The following is a 15,778-nucleotide window of genomic DNA, read 5'->3' on the forward strand; positions in this document are numbered from 1 at the left end:
ACTTTTAAAAAACATATTAAAGCTAAGACTATCACAGCTCTCCGAGGCAAACTTTTCATCATATAAAATTCCATCAAATATTGCCCAATTTTTACTTCTTATCCAAACTAAGAGGGAGCCCCGATAAATATAAAATGTTTACCCACTTCTTTTTATGTTTTAAAAACAAATGTCTTATTACAAATCTGGTTAAAAGGTTAGTCTAATAATAACAATTTCGAAGCAGACATGACTATTAGATCAAAGGACTGATTTGTTGGGAGACAGCAATTCTGTGTTTTAAGTCTTTACATAGCTTCCGAGACTGTTTCACATTTTTTAAAGAGTTGTTTTAATAAAGATCCTATGCCTCATTCATCTTTGTATTGCTCACAGCAATCAGTACACTGCCTTGCACGTCTTAGGAATGCAATAAAATATTTGCTAAATATAGTTCGTGACAACCCACATTAAAGGCTTCCCGGGGCAAGTATAAGGAAAAGAAAAGAACATGCAAACATATTGTTTTATGCTTTTACACTAGGATTCACAACACAAATCTGAATAATGTATCCAGGAACTTGCTTCTTTAAAAAAAAAAAAAAAAGTGCACTTCTACAATATTTGAAATGTCTTTACTATTTATAGAATATGCAAGTAAACCTAACATTATTTTTACGCTTTGTTTCTTTTTTGACAGAAATGTATTACAAGTAACATCACCCCATACATGCACCATATCATCTGCAAATTCTCCCAAACAAAAAAGAAGTTATAGTATCTGCCTTAAACTTGGGTGCAATGGATTTCTAAGCTCAAATGCAAATTATTTCACCATTAAAATCACTAAACTGCTAACAAAACCAAACAATAACAAGTTAGAGTATACTGGAGGCGGGGAATGCTGACTAGAAACAGGGACAAAGGGGTTCTTGTCCCTGCTCAGCCATTAAGTTACTATGTGACCTTACCTAATTAGTTAGCCTCTCTGGGTCTCAACTTCCTCGTTTTAGTATTACTTTTAGGGCCCTTTAAAAATACATGCTAAGATTCAGCATGTGTAGCACTGATTTGAAAACTGATTTACATTCATACTGCTCCCCGCTCCCCCCCCCCCAAAAAAAAGTCACATTTCACATGACAGTTTTAAATGTCTGAGTATGGGTTTCTATCAATGGTCATTTATTAAAATGTCAGATGAGCTTCAATTCATTTCAAGGCAAGTATACTAAAGCAAGTATACTAAAGCAAGAAGTGCTTAAATATTCAAGTTTCACCGACGGCAGCTGCTGCTGAGAATAGCCTTTCTTTAACTGTGTAGTTGAAAATTACATCTCTTTTACAAATGGAGAAAGCTAGGGTGATTTTTAAAATCTATTTTTCAATTACAGTTGACATGCAATATCATGTTGATTTCAGGTGTACAACACAGCGAGTAGATATGTACAGACCTTATGAAGTGATCACCCCGATAAGTCTACTACCCAGCTGGCAGGGGTGATTTTTATGGTCTCAACAATGCAAATGCATAGCTTTGTCTTCCTTTTATTCATTTAGTTAGGTTAGAGGAAAGCAGAAGGGCTAGCTTGCTTTGAGAGGCCGGGTGAAGACAGAACCGACCCAGACAAGACCCTCTCAATTGATGTACTACACTAGACAGCCCATCCTTCCAATTAGCGCTCACAACCCAAAGGCCATGAAAAGATTTCCCGTGCCTGGGATGCCTGAACAAGTGAGGAATGCCATGGAACAATAGCTAACCTCAAGTCTGAAGAATTGCACTATTCAGAACAAAATAGAAATCAGTGACTAAGATCGATTAGACTAAATTACAATTTATATATATATATATAGCTTTAAAAAGAACATATATTGAAAGTACCTTTTAATACCAGAAGACACTAGCTTGTACGCACAGCATATTAAATCTAAGTTAAACCTCGAGGAATTCCATAGAGTATTTTAAACTCATTTTACAGATGAAGAAGCAAAGTGTGAAGAATTAGGGGATTTGCCCAGTAGCAAATGGTTAGCAATTGTCAGAGCCTTGTTTTAAACGCAGTTCTGATTTTAAGTCCTCCAATCTTTACATTTCAAAATGGTACTTTTGATAGAGTTTTCAGTCTCTACTATTTTGTCTGATTTAGGAAATGTTATATTTCACCAAATTGCTATGCCCTCCCCCCAAAAAAATCTCTGGTCCTCCTTTGGGTTCTTAAAGCATTCTGTGCATAAACAGGCACTTACTGGGCCTCCTCATTGTTCATTTCCTTTCCTCCTTGGCTAGACTCCTTTCTTCAACAGCAGAGATTGTCTTATCTTCCTTTATAGATAAGCCACTATGGTCGCTCCCTGTGATCTCCCAGCTTCAACCACTCCATCTAACTCCGCCTCCCAAACAACAAGTACAAACCGAGCTGGTGGGCATTCGGTTTGCTTCCACAGGGCCTGTCACACAATAGGTGATGAATTAAGTGTTAGTTACTGGTAAACGGATGGTGGGCGGGAGGGTGGATGATGCACTACTCATATTCCACAGCACTTTACAAGGTACACATTTACATACAGCATCCCATGTGAGTCTTAAACTGTGAATTTCATAGTGATCATTTAAAAATCCTCTTTAGCCCTAACCGGTTTGGCTCAGTGGATAGAGCAACGGCCTGCGGACTGAAGGGTCCCAGGTTGGATTCCGGTCAAAGGGCATGTACCTTGGTTGCGGGCACATCCCCAGTAGGCGGTGTGCAGGAGGCAGCTGATCGATGTTTCTCTCTCATCGATGTTTCTAACTCTCTCTCCCTCGCCCTTCCTCTCTGTAAAAAATTCAACAAAATATATTTTAAAAATAAATACATAAATAAATAAAAATCCTCTTGAGCGTAGTTCATCACATCATCATTCTCAATTTCAGAAACTTGCCCAGAGGTGCACAGCTAGTAAGTAACAGTGTTCCCATTTCGGTGTGGCCCACAACTACTTCACCCCCTTGCTTCTGTCTTCTATTTCCAAAGCAGCTGTTAGAGCACAGGCTTGACTTGGTCAGTTGCAACAAGAAAGAGGTGTTGTCCCCTTCTGGTTTCCAGTTGTGCAACCTGAGACTTCTGAAAATCTGTGGGTCACAGGCTAGATCAAGAAGGGAGACTTCACTCAATTAGTTGTCACAGAGGAAATCATGTAAGACGTCACTGAGGCGACTTCCTGTCCACACACACAGTGACCAATCCTCGGCTTGCTGCTCAGGCCCACGCAGTTCCAGTAGAACAGGTGATGACTCAGAATTCACTTCTCACCTCAATTTTCTGAGGCGATAAACACACATTCATCAGATAGAAAACATGGGGGGGTGGGAGGGTTGCTGACTTGAAAGCCAGAAGACAGACTCCCGGGTTCCACTCCCACACACTCTGACCTATCCTTTTGTGCAGATTCACAGAAAGCGGAGGGGACTGAGGTTAACATCAAGCCCTGAAGAGGTGCTACCCAATGTTTACTACGCACAGGACGTGCCGCACTTTCTTCAGTTTGCCCAGAAATGCAAACTCGAAAGAGCCCCTTGAATAGCCAATCAAAGGCACACAAAACCGGAGTGTGATGCCCAGAACAACCTGGAAAACTGCAAGCTCCCTTCAGGGGTCAAACCAACAGCAATAGCTCCTTTCTGGCCGACCACAGAACCTGAGGGCTCAACATCTTAAATGTGTGTGTTTCTGACACAGCCATTTCCAACAGGCATGCCTGGCTGCCCTAAGGATTCGGGCCTCCCTCAACTCAGGTGAAACCTTCCTCTCTCTCCCCCTCCCTCACATTCTCTTCACTTTGTTCTCTGGGAAAAGCTCAGGAAGACAACATCTGCACAAGCTCAGCACGTGCAATGACCAAAACGCATTGTCACACTGAAGCAAGGAGAGCGAACACAGGCCAGTGAGTGGCTCCTATTCGGAATGAAAGCTCTTCGAGTTATTAGGCATTCTATTTCCTAAACCCGACTGCTGATGAAAGGAGACCGACAGCAGAGTCTGTTTTCCTAACCTCACGTGGAGAATTTAAGTGAGGGGTTTCTGCTCCACAGCGCGGTCTAGTGACACACTTCAACCCCCAGCAGAGAGAGAGAGCATCCAGGGATGTCAGGCCCTGCGTTGTGCTGCAAGGGATGCAGCAACTGGCACTAACTGCAGCATTTTGGGGTCCTCACGACTCCCCCTCATTTGCCAAGACCTCACAACTCAGCACTGGAAAGCCAGGATTACTGGAGTCCTGCGCGGATTTTAAAACCTCGCCTTAACTCTCACTAACAGAGAGCGCGGTGGGGGCGGGGGCCCACCTACCGCGGGGAATAGTGAAGAGACAAAGATCGCCCCAAAGGCAGACGCGCGCGCGCGCTGAAGCCGAGACCCTGCAGCACGCATTCCACCAACCTTTCACTGTAGTCGGCTTCCTGTGGGGTTTACTCCCCCAGCCCAGACCTCTCCAGAAAAGTTTGAGGCCGCTCACACAGACTTTCAAAGGTCCATTGTTTCCTCCCCCGTAAGACGTAATGAAAAGAGAGAGGGAGCGAACGAAATCACAGACCGAAGGTTCCCAAAGACCCTTTTCTTACGGGGAGGATTTACTCCGGGGTGTCTGGTTCCTCCCAATCCATGGAGGGGGAAAGGAGGCGCGCGGGGATAGTGGGGAAGGGGGTGGGGGTGGGGGGTGTTTTCCATTTCAGCAGAAATGCCCAAATGCCAAAACGCCGGGAGCAGGGAAGGTGCCGGGGGACCGCAGTCCGCGCTCTCACGGCGGCCCCCGGGGGCAGCCAGGGAGGCGGGGCGGGGGGCGGGTGATCCCCCCCTCTTCTTACCTTTCCCTCCCCCGCTTAGTGTCGGCTAATTCAGGTGTCTACTCGGAGGTCCAAAGAGACGCGGCCGAGTTCTGCGCGTCCCCGGGTCCGGCTCTCCTCTCCATGGCCAGGGAGCCCCCGAGCCCCAGCGCCTTCCGCCGCCGCCGCCGCTGCTTTTAGGCAACTGGCAGCCACAGCCTCCGCCTGGAGGTGCAACTCTCCTCCCGGGAGTGACGCGCGCTTCCCTCCGCCTCCGCCTCCGCCTCCTCCAGCCCCGAGCCGCGGGGCAGGGGGCCTCGGCTCGCTCTCTCCCGGGGCCAGGCGCTCGACTTTCCGGGAGGAAGAGGAGGAGAATCGCGGCCGGGGCGGCGCGGGCCGGAGCGTCCCCGCGACGATGGAGAGGAGGCGGCCGCAGCGGGCAGGGCGGGCTCCCGGGAGTCGCGCTTGTCCCTAGTCGGCGGGCGCCGCGGCTCGCTAGGGTCGCGCTCTGCCTCCGCCGGCCAGACAAGCCACCCAGCTCTCCAGGGCCCAGGGCTGCGGATCGGGCCGGCGGGCGGGCGGGCAGCGAGACGAGGGAGGTGGGGGGAGAGGAGGAGCCTGCGGCCGGAGGGGGCGGTGGCTGCGCAGGGCTCCTCCCGCCACACCGGCTCCGTGCGAGCCGGGGACGCGGGCGCTCAGAGCCCGTCTCTGCGGCGCCCGGGAACCGCTCCCCCGGGCACGGCCGCCGGGGAAGGCTCCCCAACCCGCGCCCCGGCTGCAGCTGCGAGCTCCTGCCCTGCCGCGCCGCGCCGCGCGCACCCGCCGGGCTGAATCTGACCCTCCGCCCCCCTTTACCTCTCGGCTGAGCCTGGCTCTGCACCCCATCACCTGCAGCCGAGCCTCACACTGCGTCCCCATCACCCCGGGGCTGAGCTGGACACCGCACCTTCATTGCTCCCGGCTGAACCGAACTCTGCGCCCCACCATCCCCAAAGGGACTTGCACGATTCCCGCAAATGTTCGGTTCGCCCGGCCACCGCACCACTGCCGCCCCCACCTGGCCAACCACCGACGCTGGGTCCTGAGTCCTTTTCCGAAGACCCAGCCAGCTCCCGGGTCAGGACAGCCTTCTGGCAGCTCTGAATGGCCCCGGCTCCCCTTTCTAGAGGCAGAATAAATAGACCTCCGGCTCCCCACGCCCCCTGCCCGCGCCTCTCTGGAATGGCTGCGGCTTGCAGGGGTGGCGCTGAAAGCCACTCCCCGGCCCACCCCAGTGTCCGAGTGCCCCTGTGTGGCCGCCCCCACCGGGGCTGGGGGAGCCCGGCCGCCACCACCACCACCACCACGCCCCTCGCTGGAGCTGCTGTCACGGAGGACAAGCCTGGCTCCAGCCTTGGGCGCGGCCCGGGCTCGATGTCAGACCCACGAGGTTCCGAGCAAGTGACAGCAGCAGAATTGCCAAATCCGGACCGCCGTCATTCCCTGTCTAATTCGGAATTGGAAGCTTTCCCGTTAGGGAACTCTTTCAGTGAGTACGGTCCAAATAGGATTGTTCAGTTTTCTGTTCTGTGGTGGTTGTTTTTTTTTCTTTCTTTCTTTTACTAAAAACTCAGTCATGTAACCATGACACACCCAGCAGGCGGGAAGGAGAATTTCCTATTCCAAAGCATTTTGGTTCAGGACTTCGTAGGAATGAATGTTTCTAAATCTTAGCTGATGATAAGATTTCCCTGTGGCATTTGAAAATTGTGGATTCCCAGACCTCACACCTACTGAATCAGAGGGGCCTGGAATATGTAAGTTTGAGAAACGGAGCTGGAGAGCATTCTTGAATTCATTAAAGCCTTGCAAAATGGCAGTGCGCTTCACTGCTGAGACCTTAAAGAGACATCCAACTTGGGGAGCCACTGGCCCTTCTGGAAGAGGGAGGAAAGTTCTCAAAAAACAATACAGATGGGCCCTGGCGGTGTGGCTCAGTTGGTTGGAACGACTTGAACACCAAAAGGTGGCGGGAAGGCACATACCTAGGTTGTGGATTAGATCCTGATCAGAAGCAACCAATCCATGTTTCTCTCTCACATTGATGTTTTTCTCTCTCACTCTCTCCCTTTCCCTCTTCCTAAAATCAATAAACATACCCTAGGGTGGAGATTAAAAAATAGTAATAATTTTTTTAAAAAATAAGGCAGATGGTTTTGAATGACAAATTGGAAGGAACAAAGGATGATTTTAGCGGTTCAAAGGTAAAATGTTTAGGACCATGCCTTAAAAAGACAGGACAGGAATGGTGTCACCGTGTATGGTAGGCTGAAAAATAACCCCCCAAAGATACCAGATCCTAATCCTAGAACCTGGCAATATTCCCTTATATGGAAACAGGATCTTGCAGATGGGATTTAATTAAGAATCTTCATTTGGGGAGATTATCCTGGGTTATCAAAGTGGGCCCTAGCTGCAATCACATGTATCCTTATAAAAGGAAGGCAGAGAGGAGATTTGACACACGCAGATGAGAAGACAACGTGACCATGAAGGCAGAGATTGGGGTAATACAGCCACAAGTCAAGGAAGGCCAGCAGCCACCAGAAGCTGGAAGAGAGGCAAGGAAGGGTTCCCCCTAGAGCCTCCAGAGAGAAAGGCCTGGTGACACCTTGATTCCAGCTTAGTGAAACTGAATCCGGACCTCTGGCATGAGAGAATGAATGCCTACTGTTTTAGGCCACCAAGTCTGTGGGAATGTGTTACAGCAGCCACCAGAAACAAATACACCCTGTGGCCTGTGCAGTGCCAAATTTACAGAAAAATGCCCATTTTATGAATCTTTATTAAGTGCCAGGCACTTTGTTTGGATATGTTATCTAATCCTCCCAATAATTATTATTCCAATTTTAGAGACAGTGACACTAGGACTGAAAAAGTTTAAGAAGCTGGCCTAAGGTCACACAGCAAGAGCCTAGTGGAATCAAGCCTGTCAATCCCTCAAACATTGAAAATAACGATTAAGTTCATATACATTATTTTAGTGAAAGTTTTTGGTTTTAAAGAGATCTTACTTCCTTATTCTACATCTATTGCCAAAACCAAGGAAAATGGATGCATTTGCTGTGCACCTAAAACTGCTCTAAATAAAGTATATTAACCAAAAAAGCAGGTTAATCTTTTGTAGCCTACCTTTGATAATTTATAGACTTTTGTTCTTATATATACTGAGTGGCCAGATTATTATGATCTCTGAAAGAATAATAATCTGGCCACTCAGTGTATGTATATTTATATATTAGAGGCCCGGTGCATGAATTCGTGCATGGGTGGGGTCCGGCCAGCCTGGCCAGGGGGAGGGCACATGGGCGGTTGGCTGGCCTACCTGCTGGTCGAACTCCTGGTTGAGGGGACAATTTGCATATTAGCCTTTTATTATATAGGATATATACTGAGTGGTCAGATTATTATGCGTTCAGAGATCATAATAATCTGGCCACTCAGTGTATTTACTAGAGGCCCGGTGCACGAAATTTGTGCACAGGGGATGGGGGGTGTCCCTCAGCCCAGCCTGCATCCTCTCCAATCTGGGACCCCTCGAGGGATGTCTGACTGCCCTTTCACAATCCAGGACTGCTGGCTCCCAACCACTTGCCTGCCTGGCTGCCTGATTGCCCCCTAACCATTCCCCTGCCAGCCTTTTCGACACCTAACTGCTCCCCTGCTGGCCCGATTGCCCCAACTGCCCTCCCCTGCAAGCCTGGTCCCCCCCCAACGGCCCTGCCCTGCAGGCCTGGTCACACCTAACTGCCCACCCCTGCAGGCCTGGTCACCCCTAACTGCCCTCCTCTGCCAGCCCAGTCACCCCTAACTGCCCTCCCCTGCAGGTCTGATTGCCCCCAACTGCCCTCCCTTGCAGGCCTCGTTCCTCCCAACTGCCCTCCCCTGCAGGCCATCTTGTGGTGGCCATCTTGTGTCTACATGGGGGTGGCCATCTTTGACCATATGGGGGCAGCCATCTTGTGTGTTGGAGTGATGGTGAATTTGCATATTACCTCTTTATTATATAGGATCAGGAACATGGGGGGAAAAATCAAAGGAAATTAATGTGAAAGGAAGTTGCAGAGGAGGCAGAACAAAGTGAGAGGCCAGAGATTCCTCTGGTCAGTGGAATTAATGTCACCAGTTGGGTTCCCAGGGAAGCAGGCTGTGAGATCCAGTGGCAGTATGTTCATTAAGGGATCCTCAAGGGGCAGACACCTGGGGAAGCAGGATAGGACAGAGGGAGAAGTGAAGCTGCAGTGTGGGCTCTACAACAGTCTCACCCGACTCCCTGAAGGCCCTGGAGCTAGCATGGCCCTTCAGAAGTATTGGGCCCACATAGCTAAACCTTCATATACCCTCCTGAATCCGTCATTGCGGAGTGGCATGACCTTGGGCAAGGGGACTCAGCTGCTGAAGTAGTCCCTACGAGGGCCAGCTGTCAGCAGCACTCAGAGCTGGGCAACATGTCCTCCCTTGAAGGCAGATCTGGTCAGCACATCTCCATGTCATCCATTTACACAGTATGTGACACCCTCGGTGCTGTGCTGTCCTCTCCATCGGAGGAGAGAAGCCCCAGGATGATGAGTGGGATGCTCATACGATGTTTTGTTTTGTTTTGTTTGTTTTGTGTGTTTTTTCTAGTGGTGGCAGTACTCATTCTTGACGCAGAACACACCGGCTCAGAGTTGACACCCTTCGGTCAGATTGCCTAGGTTAGAAGTAGGATCCATACCTCACTAGCTATAGAACTTCGGACAAGATGCCTAGCCTCTCTCTGCTTCAGTTTCTTCATTTTAATATGGAATAATGATAGTAGTTAGCACATGGAGTCATTATGAGAATTAAATCTGGTCATTCTGTAAGGGGCTTAGCTACACAGCCCACAAGTGCTCAGCAAATTGTGTTATGGGTGCCTCTGGTCACCTCTATGGCTGGCTAAATTGGAATCTTTCCCTCACAATGACTTTTTTTGTGTGTGTGTGTGTGGTGATAGGAAACCGAGGGCTCCAGGGATCCAGTTGGAGGGAAAGGCCATGAGAAACATGTCGTGAGCATCACCTCAAGGACTGAAGCTTTTTAATGGTGGGAAACAGCAGCCTCACTCCAAGCATGTCTTACTCTTTCAAACCTCTCTGGCTCTATAGCTGCCTCCCTTTCCTCATCTCTCTAAAATGCAGTCCTCCCATCCTTTGCCCTGGCTGGCCCAACCCTATGCCATACTTGCCACTGTCCTTTTCATCTCCCGAGAACTATATTAAATGCCACCCCCTCCATGAACACTCTAGGATCAGTCCGGGCCTCCCCTCGGCTCTGATGGTCCTGTGTACACATCTGCTACAACTGCTCCACATTGTGCTGTGATTGTTAAACAGGTCTTACCCCGGACATTCCTGTCCTGCCCACCCTCACAACTGCTACACTGGGCACCTGGGGCTTCAGAGATTCACTCTGCACAGTGACACTCCTTGCAGAGTGGATGACAAAGGCGTTTACAGAGCCTGCAGGAAAGCGGAAAGGACCCAATACCAAGACTGGGAAAGAGTTTGTGCACCTCTGCGTTTAGCACTTGGTGCCTCTGCTTGCTTAAGTTTTCCAGCTTAAATCCTTTTACGACTAAACCTCACTTGACTGTCACCCACTCCTCCCCTTTCTGTTTTCTCTCAGGCTGTAGAACTTTCTAATTCCAACAAGCAGTGTTTCATTCCGTGAGGGTCTGAACAGATTGCTTTTAAGTCATGGTTTCCTGTTCATACTTGTTCCCTGTTACACTTGGTGTGTGGGCGTGGAGATGATTCTCCAGGTGACTAATGTTTCACCGGGAAGGTGTTGATATGCTGTTTGCCACCCTCACCTTTATTAAAAGACTTAGAAGAATTTTTTTCCCCCGTTGACCTGGTGCAGTAACATTACGGAATGTTAGTGTGACCTCTCTCTGCTCTGGCTCAGCCGAGTAGCTACAAAACCACCTCTTCTTTCTGTATGTCCTTCCATCCAACTAACTCATTTTCACACTTCACCAGCCTGTTAGGAAGACCACATCTTTCCAGTTAAACTTTCTGAACACTTGCTTTAAAGTGTGATGCAAGCAATTCCGCTACAGCTAAAACTCTGACACGGTCTTTTCAGAGAGAGGGAACATATTATTTATTTCTTTTAGGCCTCTAAGTTCTGTTAGGTAAGTAGGAATTAAATCTCTTTTGTTTTTTTCTCATTCAAAAACATGACCTGAAAAAGGTGATTCCTGATTCCATCCTGATTCCCATCTGACATCTTCAAAATTTGCACAAATACCCTTAGTATTGTTGTTAAGTATCCTTAGTATTTTTCTACTTTAAGAGCCTAAAGTGGGTTTTGCTTTGCCGCTGGCACCCAGACCCAAGAACTAGAAGGGACCTTTCCCCAATTGCCTCATCTCACAGCTGAGGACACTGTCCTTGAGAAGGGAAATGCGTAGCCTGGGGTCACTAAACTAGAACAAAGTTGCTAATATTTTTTATTAAGATTTGCTGTTACGATGCCTAAGGTATATACAATATTGCCACCACTATCTTATGTTTGCTGTATGAGGACTACATGATATACGTAAGCTGAAGAAATATACCTGAGAAATGTAACTTCTTTTCATCATGTGCACATATAGATGTGTACTGAACGATTTTAAATAGTGAATTTGTATAAAAATTGAGAAAGCTGGGTATGTATACAGACTTTAATTTAAAATGACAGCAATATCCTGAAATCATCCATTATCTCTGAGGTTTTATCCCTTCCTTACTACTCCTCTCTTCTGGACAACCTGCAAAGAAGCATAAATCCACTTTACCTTGAAGGATTAAGGATCCTGTGTGCTCTTCAAAGGAGAATAATTAGGAAGGAAAAGCAAGAGTAGGAGTACCTCATTTGCATAAATTCATAGCTGTCCAATTTCCCCAAAATGTATAAAAGCTTTCCGCATTTTCCATAGTTATTTTCAAAACCTAAAAAAAAAAAAGAAAAAAATAATTTATCCCTGCAACAAAATATCAGGGCAACAAAAGAAGTCTCCAGGGAACTTGAGATCACCATTGATTCAAAAATCCACAGTTAACTTCTCAGAAGTTACCAGCAGCCCATCTGAATTCCACAAATCCCTTTCTAATCCCTCCCCACCATCCCCACCCCCCCCCACAAAGAGAACATCAAAGATCATCAAGATTACTTGAAATATTATAACTAACTAAAGTCATCAAATATTTCCCAAGTTTCTAGGAGTACAATGGAAAAATGTTAAAAATGACAAAAGTAGGAAAATCTGATTTTATGTTCCATTTGGATGTAAGAATTTACCACACCTTTAAACTGAAGCTTTTTTTTTCTTCTTCTTCTTCAGAAAACCACTGTCAAAATGTACAAGGTGCTTAAAAACCAAGGGAGGAATTTCAACCCTCTCCATGGTCACATGGTCTTCTGTGAATGAGCTGAACACAGCTTAGAAAACTCTGAGCTCAGGTATTTATTCAACAAACACTTATGGTTGCCCTGCATGCCAAACACTGATAGATTCTGGAGGTAAATAAGACAGCACATGCCAATGTAGTTCAGCAGGGATTCCTCTCTCTAATGGAAGGGAAGTGACAAGTGAACCAATTAGCAAGGGAAATGACAAGTAAACCAATTAGCAAGTGGTAATGCAGATTGTGATAAATTCTGTAAAGGAGATAAATAAAATTAGGAATAATGGGAGGGATAGAAGATACACTGATGACCCTCAGTGAATCACACGTCTCAGTATTGGTGTTCTTGTGAGGTCCCCTCCCACATTCACTCAGGATGTTGCCTTATGACTTGCTTTGGCCAAGGCAACAATGGCAGTGATGTAAGCAGAGGCCTCCAAGCACTTGCACAGGTGGTCCTGGCCGCTTGTCGGAGCTGGGGTGGGGAAGGGGTGTTCCGGATAATGTTGTCAGAGAATACAGGAGAAGTGATAGTTAAGCTAAGACCTAAAGGATGTCAACCCCAAGAACAGAAATTTGAGAAGAAAGAAGGTGAAAAGGGAAGGGCCAGGGCAGGTTAAGTCCTGAGGACCAGGCTTGGAACACTGTGGACCCAGCAGAGGCCAATGGCAAACATTTTGCATCATTTCTGCTTGAACTAGTCTTATCCAGATACCAAATAAATCAATAAGATAAAGTCACAAAGGTGACTTTCTGGACCTATTCCTCACTTTGCATAGAAATGTAGAAAAATTGCTTGGCTGAAAATAAGCACCAATTTTAGGAAGGCCAGTCAGCTCTCACTTCCATGTGCTTGGAAGCCCTGAGTTGCCATGTGAAAAGTCTGGTTACCCTGCTGGAAAACCACACGAAGGGAGTGGCATGCCCTCACTTTCTTCTTATACTGAGAGACCAAGTCTGGGGAAGGAGGACGGGGATTCACTGCAGAGAGAGAGAAAGCCCAGCCATCTCAGCCCCCCCCCCCTCGCCCCCACGCTGAGTTCAGCCAGTGCCACCAAATAAATGCAGCCACATGAGTGACCACTGGCAAGAATAGCGGAGGAACTGTCCAGCTGGGTCCAAGCTGGATTTTAGAATCCCGAGTAAATGAAATCATTGTTATTTTAAGCCACTAAGATTGGGGTAGATGTTCTGCAGCAATAAAAAAACCTCCATCAGTGGTTCTTGACTAGAGACAATGATTCCCGCTCCCCGCCCCCCCCCCCCCCCCCGCAGGGGGGATATTTGGCAATGGCAATGTCTAGAAGCCACTTCAGTTGTCCTAGTGGGTATGGGTATTGCCGGCATCAGGCATGCTGCTAAACATCCTGCAATGCACTGGACAAGAAAGTATCTGACCCAAAATATCGCTAGTGCTCAGGTTGAGAAACTCTGACCTAAACAAAGGGTGTATGCATTCACGATTTTGACTTTCAATTGCAGCTATGCCAATGTATTTTACCAAGAGCAACATATGAGAATACCTATTTTCCTACGGTCTCACCAGCAGAACTTATGACCATAGATATAAACACAGACGAAGAGATATGTTCCTATCTTTGCCTTAGGGAAAAACATCATAACTTTACCATATATTTCTCTAATAATAATTGAGGATGAGTGTCTTTTCCTGTATTTCTCTCCTAGGCTGTTGTTCTTATTCTCATTGATGTGTAAAAGCTCTATATGTATTAAGGCAATTATCCCCTTGTTTGTGATTTGAGTTGAAACTGTGATTTCCCCGGGTTAGCAGACTGATTTGGAGAAATAAGTGGCTAGAAACCAAATTATATCAAGAAAACCACACTTAAGTGAAAAAATATGTTTGTAAGTTGAATCAATCTAAGAAACTAACAAATGATGTGTTGAGGAAAGAAAACGGATATTTGCTGCCAAGAACCACACAATGAGGTATAGAGAGAACCAGCATGTGTGAGTAGGGGGCTGAATGGGCTGGAAGCTGCAATCCGGGAAGAAGGAAGCCCCCTTTTGAGGCCAGACTGTGAACTGGAGAGACTAAATTTCAAACTGAAGACAATTATTTAAAACAGTAGATGAGCCCTAGCCCATTTGGCTCAGTGGATAGAGCATAGGCCTGCGAACTGAAGGGTCCCAGGTTTGATTTCCGGCCAAGGGCACATGCCCGGGTTATAGGCTCGATCCCCAGTAGGGGGCTTGCAGAAGGCAGCCAGTCAATGATTCTCTCTCATCATTGATGTTTCTATCTCTCCCTCTCACTTCTGCTCTGAAATCAATAAAAATATATTTTAAAAAAAGAAAATAAAACAGATCAAATCAGGCTCTAAGTTCAATCTCTGTTCCCCTTTACCTTCTACACATTTGATTTTTGTCCCTCTCTTATCCCCTCCCAATATAAAAATGGCTACCAACCAGAGACACATAAGCAAGGGTTCTAGAGCCACACTGCCTCAGATAAGTCTCAGCTCTTCCATTTACTAGTTGTGTGACATTGGACAAGTTACTTGAGCTCTCCCTGCCTCTGCTTCCTTATCTGTAAAATGGGAATAATCATAGTGTCCACCCCACAGAGTTACTATGACAGTGAGTTAAACGTGAAGCATTTAGAAGAGTACCTGGTACATATATGCATACAGTTCAAGATACTTAATGTTATTACACGCACTGATACATGTACCTATTTATTCTAGTTCACACAAGTAACACAATAACTCAATTTTTCAGTCACCTTCTGGATATAATTATCCTTATTTCAAAGATAAGGAAACTGAGACTCAGAGAAAATAAATAAGACTCACTTTCTTTCATCATCTTTAGGTCATCTGCCAATATTAACTAAAGTACTATCTTTACAAGGAAAACCTGGAAGAAAAATTTTAGTCACATAGGCAACTAGGAAACCATCTTTAAGTATATAGAGGGTTATTGTGAGGACCAGCAGTTAACCTTGTGTTTCTCCAGAGGGCAGAAGTGATATCAATAGGAAGAAAATCAAGGGATGCAGAATTTGGTTGTCTTATGAAGAACGTGATGTCTTTACTCTCCACTGTACCCCCCAGCTCAGTGTTTGGCAACAGCTCTCAGCTCCCAATAAGTGAATGAATAAATAAAGTAAATTATAAGAGCTATCCAAAATGGAACAGGCTGCCTCCAGAGCACGCGATCCAGCTGTGTGTAAGAAGAGGCTACTGCCAAGCACCTGGTGGAGGGTTAGAATAAATATCTATGGATATTTAATTATCCTGAATCTTTTTTTTTTAATGTATTTTATTAATTTTTTTTTTTTACAGAGAGGAAGGGAGAGGGATAGACAGTTAGAAACATCAATGAGAGAGAAACATCCATCAGGTGCCTCCTGCACACCCCCTACTGAGGATGTACCCGCAACCAAGGTACATGCCCTTGTTCAGAATCGAACCTGGGACCCTTGAGTCCGCAGGCCGACGCTCTATCCACTGAGCCAAACCGGTCAGGGCAAATTATCCTGAATCTTCAGGAAGAAAAAGGGTCCAAGCAAAAAACAGTA

The 15,778-nt window shown here is 46.5% G+C and overlaps 1 protein-coding gene across 1 annotated transcript in view; it reads right to left on the reverse strand.

Moving 5' to 3' along the window:
* The window catches only part of CEMIP2 (cell migration inducing hyaluronidase 2), a 72,808-nt gene extending 67,154 nt beyond the window's left edge, over positions 1–5,654 (reverse strand). Inside the window, exon 1 of the mRNA XM_054727071.1 lies at positions 5,633–5,654. The gene's annotated coding sequence lies outside the window, so the exon portion shown is untranslated. The remainder of the gene's footprint in view (positions 1–5,632) is intronic.
* Positions 5,655–15,778: the final 10,124 nt, after the last annotated feature.

This window comes from Eptesicus fuscus, chromosome 15 (genome assembly GCF_027574615.1).
Source record: "Eptesicus fuscus isolate TK198812 chromosome 15, DD_ASM_mEF_20220401, whole genome shotgun sequence".
Taxonomy (NCBI): Eukaryota; Metazoa; Chordata; class Mammalia; order Chiroptera; family Vespertilionidae; genus Eptesicus; species Eptesicus fuscus.